We start from the raw sequence: 13,540 nt of genomic DNA on the forward strand, positions 1-13,540 counted from the left end.
GTGAAAATTTTTTTAGGGGGACGTTGCGTGCGCACCAATTTTAAAATCCCCCCCTTTAAATTTTTTGCATTTTAATTGTTTTATATATGGACACGTTTTTCTTTTTGGGAGTTTGAGGATTTTAGGTAAATAAAATTTTCCCTTTAATTAAAAAAAGGCACTTTGTAGTTGACTTTTTTCCACCACTATGAAATTAAAACCAAAAACCCCTTGAGGGTTAGGTTAATCGTCTCATCCTCAAAGGCTAAACTTTGTCACATAACAAAATTTTCCTTAAAACGGGGTGATAAGATATCCCCTTAAATACGGCCGGGCAGGGAAAAAAGGGTTTTTAAAATTTGCCCACACTAAAAAACCCTGTGACGGTTTTTAAATTTAAGGACCCCTTGCGGGCGGTTTTTTAAAAAAAAATTTTTTAGTGTCCAGTTGTTTGGGAAAGGGTACATATGCCCTTTTCCCTACTTTTTTTGCCCGTTTTTTTCCTTTTAGATGGTGAAAATTAAAGGTTTACTCTGTCACACTTTTTTTAAAAAAAAAATTATGTGTTTAAAATGTTTTTTTTTAAGGAAACCCTGATAACAATGCTGAACAGTAGTGTAAGTTTTTGATTGCCTGGAATTGCGGGGAATTTTTTATTATATCATTTTAGTCGAAAGGGAAATTAAAAACAAAAGGGGCACCCCAAAGCTTATTTTTTGGTCACATAATCTTAAATTAATACTGAACATGTGTAAAAATTGAAAAAATAATAAAAAAACCCGGGGAAAAACCCCAAATTATATTTATACTTTACTAGGGATCAAAAAACCCCCTTTTTGTCCCATGACCAGTCAAAATAAATCTTTTCCCAGGGGGAAATTTAATTTTTAACAGTGTCAAAATTTTTAAACTCCCGCTACATGGTAAAAAAATTGGGAAAATTTCGTCCAAAAAAAAATTAAAAGTTAAAACTCTTTTTTTTAAGCTCCTTTGCTGCAAAAAAACTTTTTTTTCAAAATTTTTTTTGTTTGAAAAAATTTTAAATAGAATTTTTTAATAGAATTTAAAATTTCTTCAAAAAAAAGGGGCAAGACTTTTTTTACTTTGTAAACATCATTTATTTTAATTTTTTGGGTTTAATCGCAATCAGTTTTTAAAAGATTTTTTTTTTTTCTTTTTTTTTTTGGAAAATCTTTTTAAATTTACTTTAATATCCCTTTAAAATAAATCCTTTTTCCAATTTTAACACATACCCCAAGATACTTTTTGGGGCAGGGAAAGAAATTTTTTGTCACATTTTAATTTCTTGAAAAAAATTAATCAAAATTTTTAAAAAAATTGATTTTTGGGGGTTCGGGACAATATTTTTCCCCAATTTCTTTTTCCGGGAAAAATTTTGAATTCTAAAAATAGTTTTTAATTTTCCCAAAATGGGGGCAAAAAACATTTTTTTAACTTTGTCCATCATTTAAAATTAAAAGTTAGGAAATCGACCTTTTTAAATTTTTTTTTTAAAAAAAAACATATTTTTTTTTAATTTTTTTTTTGGATTAATTTTTTTATATAGGTAAAAAAAAAAAAAGCCCCAAAGCAAATTTTTTTTTTTAACACAACTATTTTTAAAAATTTTTTGGGGGAAATAAAAATTTTTAAAAATTTTGTCACTTTTTTTAGTAAATTTTTGACAAATTTAAAAAAAAAAATTTTTTTAAACAAAAGTTTGGAAGTTTTTGGAAAAATTTGTTTTCCCAAATAGAGGTATGAAAATTTTGATCTTCAAAATAGGGCAAACATGTTTACTTTGTCACCTCATTTAATTTTTTTTATAAATTTTTTTTATAAATTTCTTTTTTAAAATTTTATTTTTAAAATCATTGTTTTAAATTCTATTTACATTTGAAACAATTTTTTTGAAAAAGAAACATAAACTGATCTTAACTTGCATCAACTACATTGTCATCATATAAAATTTCCCGCCTTTCAAACCAAAACGGGATTAAATTATTCGCCCAAAAATTTTTAAATTTCATAAAATTTTTTTTTGGGGGACAGAATTTTAAACCCCATTTCCCAATTTAAACCCAAGGGGCCTGTATTTTTTAACAACTATTCCCAAAAAAACATAATTTTTTGGGCTATGCTTAGTAGAGCCCAACCCAAATTTAAAAAAAATTTTAAAATTTGAAAAGGGTTTTTTTTTTTTTTTTTTTTACACCTTTACAGTAGGGAAAAGAGGTTTTTTGGTAAACATAGTTTTTTGGGCCAAAATTTACCCCCAAAATTTCCTTTTTAACGTTTCGATCCGTGCCCCCAAAAACCCAAAGTTGTATCATAATTGTTTAGATAGCCCCAATTTTTCTAAAATTTTTAGACCAAGGAATGAAAAAATTAGACAACTGCAGTTTCTAAGTCCCACAAAATGTGACATTTGAAACATTTTTATTTCCTAACCCCAAAGAATTTTTTCTTCTGAGCGGTGCCATGGGAAAAATTTGGGGTTTTTTGGCTAAGTTCAGAAAATTCGGGAAAGTGCATTTGGGTTTAAAAAGTGTCAAAAATTTTGCCCCAACGTTTAAAAAAGCTTATTTTTTTGTTTTTTTAAAAATCCCCCAAAAATCAAAAAGGACGTGGGCCATTTTAGTTTGATAAGCAGCAAAGTTTTTTTAAATTTTTTTTTTAAATTTTAAGAAAAACGGGAATCCCAACGGCACTCTAAAGTTGACCCGGAAAAAGACGGGAAAACAGCAATTTCATTTTATTTTAGCAATTTTTTTAAACAAATTTTGGGGGTGTCCCCACGTGTGCAAAAATTTTCGATTTTTAAAATTTTTTAAAACTACCCCCAATGCACAATTTTTTACCTATAAGAAGCAGAACTGGCTCCACAACCCAAGGCATTCCCAACACCAGAGAATACTAAATCGCAAAAATTTACGTTTTTTAAAAAATTAAAATTTTTCAAAAAAAACACAAACTTTTAATGACGAATATCTTTTTTTGAAGGACAAGCTAGAAAAAACTTTTTCCCGGGAAAATTTTTTAGAATGCTTGAAACAATTATCCCAAAGAAAAAAAAATTTTTTTCAAAATTTTTAATTTCAATTAAATTTTTTAAATTGGGTGGTTAAAAAACATTTTTAAAATTATTACTTTTTCAAAAATCAATTTTTTTAAAACGGTTTTTTTCTTGATGACGTCAACAAGGGGGGGTTCAAGACGCAAAAAAATTTGTTTTTTTTACAATGTAAAAATAAAATCTTTAAAAAATTTTATCTTCAGACCTGTGGTTTGGAAATAGGCCCGTAAACTTTTATACTTTTGGGAAAATTTTGGACAAATTTAAATTTCAGGCTACAATTGATTGGCAAAAGGCTATTTCCCCGAAAAATTTATATTCACAGGCTGGCCAAGCACGACCGTTGGCATTTATTGTGGGTTTTACTTTTTACCCCCTTTTAATATCATACCCCCTTTTACATTAAAACCCCCTTTGGTTTCAAGTTTTCCCCCGGCCCCTTTCGGGGCACGCGAAGCGTGCAAATCCGGCGGGAAATTTTTTTTTAGGCAAAAAAAATTTAAAGTAGACTATCGGGGAAATCGTTTTTAGCAGAATTTTTTTAGTTTTAAAAAAATTCTTTAAAATTTTATGTCCCAAAAATGACAAATAAAAAAGGTAAAAAAAAAGTCAGATTTTTAAGAAAAAAAATTTCATAAAATTTCTCGCCAGCACGTTTTTTTTAAAACGAAATTCGGAAAAAAAACCCAAAAACGCTATATTCAGGGGCCCCAAAAAAACCCGTTTAAAAATTAGTTTTAAAAAATCTGAAATTTTTTTTTGGGGGGTAATTTTAAACGGTTGAAACCAAACCACTGCAAAAAAAAATTTTTAGGTCTTCCCCCACATCGGGAAAAAAAGGGTTTTTCCTTAAAAAAACCCCCGTTTATGACAGAAATTTTCCCTGATACCTTTTTTCAGGGGAAAAGACGCTTTCATGCAGTCAAAAGTTTGTCAATTGTTCCCCAAATTAAAATTTTTCCCCTAGATTCAAAAGTAAAAAAAAAGAAAACAGCCATTTCCGACCACAAATCTTTAAAAAAATTGTTTTTCACTTTATTTTTTTATTGTTTTTTTAAAAAAAAATTTTTTTTGAAATCATAAAAACCCCTTGATTACTTTATCAAATTTAACCCTTTTTTTAAAAAAAAATTTTTGGGAAAAAATAACTTTTTTAAAATGAAAAAAAACCATTTTTTTTTTAAAAAAAAATTTTTTTTTAACTCTGAGGAAAATTTTTTTCCCCCTTAATAATTTTCAAGCAAACTGAAAATCTTTAAAGGGAAAAAAATTTTTTTAACTTTTTCCCCTTCATTAAATATTTGCCCCTTTTAAGGGTTTTGGGAAAATTTTTTTTTTTTTTTAAAAATTTTTTTTTTTATAAAAACGCCCAATTTTTGCGGGAATTTTGTATTCTCTGGGGTTGGGCTATTTTTTTGGGGTTTTGGAGTCCCCCCTTCTGCTTCCTATAGGAAAAAAAAAAAATTGGGGCATTAAGGGGTTTGTTTTAAAATTGAAAAATTGAAAAGTTTTCACACCGTGGGGACACCCCAAAAAATTTTTTTTTTAAAAAAATTTTAAAAAAAATCACTGAAAAAATTTGTTGGGTTTTTACGTTTTTTTTCAACTTTGGAGTCCCGTTGTTAAACCCAAATTCTATTTTAAAAAAACTTTTTTTTTTTTTTAAAAATTGCACGCTTTTTTCAAAATATATATAAAAATACCGCTATGCAAAAAATTTTTTTTCGGGGAATTTAGTTTGGATTGCGCACGCAACAACCGCTCAAAGTTTATTTTGGTCACAAGGGAAGGTTTGAGAATTTTGCTCATTCGTGGGTTTTCGAAAAAAAATTCCTTTTATAAACCCGACAGTTTCCCAAAGTCCCTTTTTAAAAATTTAAATTTTTAAAGGCAACCTTTAAAAGATTATAAAAGTTTTATTTTTAGTCAGTGAAAGACCGAAATGCTTACCTTAAAAAAAAACAAAAAAAGGAAAAAAATTTTTTTTTTTTTTTTTTTTTTTTTTTTTTTTTTTTTTTTTTTTTTTTTTTTAAAAGGAAAAAAATTTTGAAATTGTTGAAACTTTCCCCCTTAAATTTTTTTAAAACATCAGTTTTTTTATTTCGACCTTTAAAAAATTTTTTTTTAAAAAAACCCCCCGTTTAAACAAAAAAAAAAAAAAGAGATGATAATTTTTAAACCAAAAAAAACCCCTAAAACATGGGTAGATTTGGGCCTGCCCAAATTCCCCTCTTTTCCCAAAAAAAAGGAAATGATATTAAAATTTATTGACCGTTCTCAAATGGCAAAATGAACCGGGGAATGGGAAAACGGTCGCTCGCTTTTCCCAATTTAATTTTCAAAATTTTAATTTAAATTAAAAAGAATACCCAAAGGCGCCCGTTTAACGGGAAAGAAGATTTTAATAAACTTTAGCTTGTTCCCCTTTAAATAATAACTACCCCCCCTTTTCCCCTTAAACCCCCAAAAAAACTAACGACCCCGAACGCAAAAAAAAAAAAAAAAAAATTTTTTTAAAAGAATTTTCAGATTGATTTTAATCCAAACAAAAATTTAATTTTTACAATTCTTAAGCCGGGGAAAAAGTGGGAAAGAATGGGAAAAAAAAACAACGACCCCATTTCAATTTTGGTATCATTTTGGGATTTTTTAGGAAAGGTCAAATTTTAAATTAATTTCATTTCTTTTTTTGGGAAAAAAGGGGACACTGGCGCGGTCCACTCTACCCCTGAAAAAGGGTTTTTTTTCAAATGGGATATAAAGTTAAACCCCGACAAACTTTTTTCTTAACAAAAAGGGGCTAGAAAACCCACTTTTTCCCAAATTTCCTGGGAAACCTGGGGAAAATTTTTTTGCAAATTTTTGGGTTTGGTCAACCTCCCAGACGGGCCCTAAAAATTACAATCTCTAACTCAATTTTTAAAAATGGTTTTTTTTTAAGGGGACCTGAAAATGGCGGGAAATTTTTTTGGTTTTTTTCCGAATTTTTCCCAAAAACAGTGTGGCGAGTTTTTTTATGCAAATTTCTTTTAAAAAAAAACTCAAACCTAAAAATATTTTTATTCCTGTCCCTCTTTGACAAAACCCAAAACCCCCCTTCCCCCAAATTTCCACCGGGGAATTTTAAACCCCAAAACCCCGCCCAAATTAAAAAAGCGAAAAACTGCGAAAAAATTAAAACCCCTCCCGCCTTGTTTAAAAAAATTTTCCCCGCCAAATCAGATTTTTACACTAAAATCCCCCAGGTTTTCCCCTTTAAATTTTTATGTAAAAAAAAAAAAAACCCCCCTAATTAACTAGTGATCCTGCATCCAACAGCGCAGGTAATTTGTTATTTGGCAGGTTTTCTATTAACTTGGCAGGATTTGCTATAAAATTATCAATCCTTTCCGGATGGATTACGGCAGTGATAAAGTTAAATCGGCAGGTTTTCCATTAACTTGGCAGGATTTTTTATAAAATTATCAATCCTTGCCGGATAGATTACGGCAGTGATAAAGTTAAATCGGCAGGTTTTCCATTAACTTGGCAGGATTTGTTATAAAATTATCAATCCATGCCAAATAGATTATAATGCTATAATCTTATTATGGCAGCGTTAAATTTATAAATTGGTAGGTTTCTTTTATCTTTCTTTTAAGTTCTTAAGTTATTTGGAATTTTGCTTATTTGGCACCAAAACTAAAAGTCAATAAAACCGAGTTGATTAGCGCAGTCAAGAAATTGGCCGGAGTTGATAAAAAGCTGACAACCGTGGCACTGAATCTCCAAATGAGAGGTATAGTACGCTATATACTTATATAGTACGGTACCGCAACAATTGACCCCCTCCCCCCCCCCCCCCCCCCCCTCCGACAAATGACCCCCTGATGCAATCTACCCCCGACAATTGACCCCCATGTAATTACACTGGGGTCAATTCAGGGTTAGGGTAAGGGTTAGGGTCAGGGTTAGGGTAAGGGTTAGGGTCAGGGTTAGGGTCAGGGTTAGGGTCAGGGTTAGGGTCAGGGTTAGGGTCAGGGTTAGGGTTAGGGTCAGGGTCAGGGTTAGGGTTAGGGTCAGGGTTAGGGTCAGGGTTAGGGTCAGGGTTAGGGTTAGGGTCAGGGTTAGGGTCAGGGTTAGGGTTACTGGGTAACACGACTCCTGTCAGCGACATCTGTCCGACAGCGACATCTGTCCGACTCAGGGTACCAGAAAAAACGACATTTGTCCGAAATTGTGATCTGATTTCAATACAACACATTTCCAATTAGAGACGTGATCTGAACTGTTAATTTGAATACGTAACATTGCCAATTTGAGATATGATCTGAGCCATAGTGTACTACTAGTTTATTTTCGACCTAGGCAGGCAGGCATGAAGCAACTGCGTTGTGAATGGCGAGCTCGTAGTCCATGAGAATGTATTGTGGTTGGTAGCCCCAAGGCCTCAGAAGCCCAGGTGTCTATCTCCTCGAACATGTTGCGGTAGAGGGTCGTCGATTTTCCAGGAATGAGTCCTTAGAAGAGGGGGAGGTGCCAGCCGTCAGGGAAGAGTCCGTGGACTGTGAAGAGCTGATGGAAGAGATTAGGTGCGGATTTGAAGGTACCGTTGGGCGTTTACTACGCAATGCTCCGCGTCCACCATATGATCTGCGTTCTTAGGAGTCCCCCAAAGGAATGATCGACGAGTCTGTTCGTCCCATCCAGAGTCCCAGAGCATCATTGGACTGTTGTCGGTAGAGAGGATTTAGTTTGCAGGAATGGATAGCGTTTCCAGATCTCTCGGGTCTGTTTGCTGCAGATCTGGGTCTGTTTACTGAAGATTGGTTGCCATTGTGGATTGCGATAACTGATCTCCATACGGCTGCTATCCTATATGTACTCATGTAGGCTGTGTCCTGTGATGTGATCGACAGCTTGTTAGTGTACGGCTAGCACAATCCTGTCCTTAAATAGTCAATCACGTATCGATGGATCAGATCTCAATGGATCAAATCAGCATTCGAACAATGGGAGCAACGTCACGAAATTACCCGTGAGTTTGTGAAATACGAATGTGAACCGAAATTACAATATGATCCGAAATTCGGACAGATGTCGCCAAAAACGACTCCTGTCCGACAGCGAAATCTGTCCGAAATCCCCAATTCGGCTGTCGGACAGATGTCGCTGTCGGACAGATGTCGCCCAATCGGGTTACTGTTAGGGTTAGTATAATAAATATATTTGTTTGGTCAATTGCACCGTTTAGCTCCACGTGGTTTCTTAAGCTTAAATACTTAACTGTCCTGTCAAGATAAAGTAAATCACTATCACCTCTCATTCTTAATAAGTTAGTAAGCAAGCATCTGTTCATTTTAAAACAGTCACCTCCCAATTTAGCAAGTTCTTACATCTATATTACAGTCTACACCCTTCAATAATGAGATAATATGTTTGGCCGGTAGAGGGTCCGCAGTAGTCCCATTACTAGGTGGTAATCCTGCGCGGTCGATCGCTTATTTCGAGACGTAATACAGCTTAAAAGTTGAAGACAAGTTCAATCAAATGGATCTTTAGACACTTATTCATCTTTCGTGCAATTATCTTGAAGTAAAGTTTTTTAGAATGGAAATACTTTTAGCTTTACTGATGGAAAGTTTCACGATGTTCTAGAGTCAACGTCATCCATTTAAGTGACAAAAGGACGCTACATGTCACAGAATGACTTGATTTTCCGTTAAAAGTAGCCATTAGGTAACTTCATGGCCTTAGCAATGTTTATTTCGTGTTGGAAGTAAATTATAAGCTCTCTGTGGAATTTGGCTTAACGTGGTATTGACGAAATTTACGAAATTACGTATAAATTGACAAAATGGCGACAAAATGGCGTACAAGGTCAACATTTGTAACGGAAACGAAATAGCGCGCCAAACAAGGTAGACTGACTCGAACATTTCTCACGTGCGAGAGCTCTACTGCGCGTTCCACAGACTCTCTGGCGCCATTTCACCGAAACTGCAGTTGTTTTGCGACGTTTGTAGCTCGAGTTATAGTTCAAAATGTTTGCGAGTAGGCGTGTTTCTGACTTGACTTATATTATTGCGTTTATCAAATACACGGATATTTGTAAACTTATCATACTTTATGCTATCGTTTGGAAAAGTTATTTGTACATAGATTCCAGAAATTTTCATGATTGCATCATTTTATTACAATTTATCATGAGCTTTTGAAAACAGTCCGACGCTGAGCCCAAATTTCAGCAAAATAACGCCGTTTTTTCGTAACACTTTTTTTGATTCAAGGCCGTTTTAAAATCACGATATTCCAACAATGCAAGTTTTCCCAGAATTATGGCCGTGTGTTCTGATCTCATCATCGTTAGAACTATACCATGATACCAAAAATTTATAAATCCGAGAAACAAAATAATTATTGATTATCACCTACCATTACAGCATTACCTCATTACCTTAGCATTGCTGTACAGTGTACAACTACTATAAGAGTATAAGATATACATCCTTCACCAAAACTGATTTGTCCGCTTTCTATTACTAATTTTCCGCTAAAAGTGCCACATCAGTGATCAATTAATATTGGTAAATAGCAATAATTTGAGTTATAGGTTGACCTCCCACTTAGAGCATATGTGGGAGGTCAACCTATAAATTACAGTTCGAGCTATTTCCAATTCGTGAATACGAATTTCGATTAAGGTCCAACTTATTAAGTGTCACTTTAACGTGTGACAAATTTCCGATCAAATATCTCATAATCTGAAAATAACTGCATATTTAGAACTATTATATTAATTGTAATTGAAGATTCTTTCAGAATCACTTCATTCACTAAATCTTACAATGTGAACAATGAACAGGTAGTATATAGAGTATATAGAGGCACTGCAACTGAAAAAGTGCTGTCCTCACTACTTAAGAACATAGCAATCTAATCTAAAAATGGCAACCTAAGAACTGAAGTTAAGCAAACAGTTATTTTCCAATAATCGGTTTTTATACATACTTTTATACTCAAACTTATCATAGACCCCGTGTTGGTAACAGTGGATAATATGCAGTGGCGAAACGTACCTAAGAGGCCGCAGCTGCACCCCCCCCCCCATCCCCTTCCGCATAGCAGGGGTTGCCGGAGTGTCGGGCGGTCGTTTCGCCACTGACTAGTGACTGCATGTATAAAAGTATAAACTATAGAGCCATGTAGGCATGTAGCATTCTGTACTTCTGTAGCTTTGCACAAACCAAGTCTCAGTCCTACACCCTACCTAGTAATAAGGTTATGGACACGTTCATTTGAGTTTGAGGATATTGGTAAATATAAGTGACCCTATTAAAAGGCACAGTGTAGTTGACTTTGTCACACTATGAAATTACACAAACCCTTGATGGTTAGGATAATCGTCTCATCCTTTAGGCTAACTTAGTCACATAACGATATCTTAATCAGGTGATAAGATATCGCTTAAATACGGCCGGCACGGAAATGGTTACATTGTCACACTATAAACATGTGACAGAGTAAATATGGACCCCTTGCTGCCGTTTTTGACCAAAATTTTGAGTGTCCAGTTGATTGGATGGGTACATATGACCATTTCCTACATATTTGACGACTTTTTTCGTTAGATGGTGCACTCAGGTTTACTCTGTCACACATTTAAGAAAATATGTGAACAATGTTTAGGTAACCCTGATAAGCAATGCTGAGTAGTGTAGGTTTATTTAATGGCCTGGAAGTGCTAGGAATTGTTATTATATCATATAGTCGTAAGGAATTAAAACACAGAAGGCACAAACAAGTTTACTTTGTCACATAATCTTGATGATATCTGAACATGTGTGAAATTGAACAAATAATGATATACCAGCTTAAACCCCTTATATTACGTACTATGGATCAAACAACACTGCTAGTACCATGCACCAGTCACATTAATCATTATCGGGTGGTAATATGTTAACAAATAACAGTGTCACAATTAAACTACCGCAACATGGTCAAAAATAGGGTAATTTTGTCACAAAAAATTATTATAACTCTGTTAGCTCCTTGCTGGCAAAATAACTAGTTTATCGAAATTTTTATGATGATAAAGTCACATAGTATTCTAATAGAGGAATAGTTCTTTAAAATAGGGGCAAAACATGTTTACTTTGTCACATCAGTTATTATAAGAGTTAGGTAATCGTCATCAGATTAACCGATCTTTTTCGTAGTATGGATCGATTAATATAGGCAATAAAGCATCCTAATTCCTATGCCAATTTTAACACACTATCTTGATATTATTGGGGCAGGAAAAGTTAATTTTGTCACATTTTCAGTGTCTTTGACAAATTAATCTAAAATTGTTAAACTTGAGCTTTGATGTTCTGAACAATATTCTACCAATCGTTTCTGAAAGAATGTTGAATTCTAATAGAGTTATAGATCTTCAAAATAGGGGCAAGACATGTTTACTTTGTCACATCAGTTATTATTAGAGTTAGGTAATCGTCATCACATTAAAATTTTTTGTAGTAGTTTGGATTGATTTATTTAGGTAATAAAGCAGCCTATGCTAATTTTTACACACTATCTTGAAATTGTTGGGGCAGGAAAAGTTAATTTGGTCACATTTTTAGTGACTTTGACAAATTTAACCTGAAATTGTTAAACTTGAGCTCTGATGTTCTGGATGATATTCTACCAATCGATTCTGAAAGAATGTTGAATTCTAATACAGTTATAGATCTTCAAAATAGGGGCAAGACATGTTTACTTTGTCACATCAGTTATTATAAGAGTTATTATAAGAGACTATTTCATTCTATAATCATTGTTTTTAACATATTTACGATTTCGTATAATTTTTTGTGACAATGTAAACATCAACTGATCTTAACTTGCATCAACTACATTGTCATCATGTAAAGTTTTCCCGCCTTTCAAACCAAAATCAGATATAAATAATTCGCCCAAAATTTTAAATTCCATATATTGTGACAGAATTAACCTCATTTCCCAATAACCAAGCTATTAGCTAACTATTCAAAGCCCTAAACTATTTTAGGGCTATGATTGGTACTCCGTACTTGGTAGATCAACCATCAAATAATGAGTAAAAAGGGTTTTGAGGACACCTCACAGTAGAATAGAGGTATGGTATTCTGAGTGTGACAAAGTTACCTAAATATTGCCTCGTAACCGTTCGATCCGTGCCCTTTAACCAATGTTGTATCATAATTGTTAGATTGACCTAATCTACTATGTTTCAGACCAAGGAATGATAATTAGACAACTGCAGTTAACTAAGTCACACAAAATTTGACATTTGAAACATTATAGTGCCTAACAACAACAGATTTTCTTTCTGAGCAGTGCATATGGGAGTGTGGGTTACGTGGCTATAATGTTCAGAACTTCTGAACGTGCTAGGTTAATAGATGTCAAAATTAAGCCACTATCGTCAAAAACGCTATTATTTTTGTTTACCAATATCCTCAAACTCAAATGAACGTGTCCTTATGCGATCATTACAGTATTCCATATTGTACACTCAAATTATCCAAAACCCCTGCCAATATAGGTTTAATCACGCCACAAGTTGATTCAAATTATCTCAACTTACGCAGGATTTGCGTTAAATCTGCAGCATTCGACTTTATATTTAACGGAAAACCTGCCAAAATAGAGCAAAACTGCCGAGAGTAGGCGAAAGGTGAGGCAGGTTTTGTGTTAATTTTGCAGGCTTTTCTATAAATCAACAACTCGATTAAATAATTACGTGAGATAAATCTCTGCACGAATACGATAAATAGGCAGGTTTTCCGTTAATTTTGCAGGAATCATTTTAAGACTTCAAATTGATTATCAGTCTTAATGTAAAACCTGCCAAATTAGGTGGCAGGTGGCAATGGCTGGAAGGGGCCTCATCAAATTAGAATGTTTTGAACTAAAATAAATCTACTGAACGACTTCCGATGAGTCTTAATGCCTGAAAAACTCCTGCCGGAGGCGGCGGTCTTCGGCCGCCGCCTCAGGCCGCCGCCTCCGGCCGGAGTGCACGCTTCGCGTGCACGAAAGAGGCTTGTAACGTGTACCAAAGGGGGTATAATAGTAAAGGGGGTGTAATAGTAAAGGGGGTATAATAGTAAAGGGGGTACATTATAGTATACCCACAATAAATGCACCGGTCGTGTTTGCCAGCACTGTGATATATATTCAGGGATAGACGCTTTGCCAGTCAATTGTAGCCTGTATTTAAGTGTCCATAGATTCAAAAGTATAAAAGATACAGCCATTTCCGACCACAGGTCTTGCAAATAATTGTTTACACTTAAGTTTACATTGTATACAAAAATTATTTGACGTCATAAACACCCCTTGATGACGTCATCAAGTTAACCGTTTTTAAAACTTGATTTTTGACAAAGTAATAACTTTTAAAATTAATTTTAAACCATTAAGAAGTAATTTTATTCAAAATCTGAGGAAATTTTTACCTTAGATAATTGTTCA

Source organism: Bolinopsis microptera, chromosome 10 (assembly GCF_026151205.1).
Source record: "Bolinopsis microptera isolate Bmic1 chromosome 10, MBARI_Bmic_1.0, whole genome shotgun sequence".
Taxonomy (NCBI): Eukaryota; Metazoa; Ctenophora; class Tentaculata; order Lobata; family Bolinopsidae; genus Bolinopsis; species Bolinopsis microptera.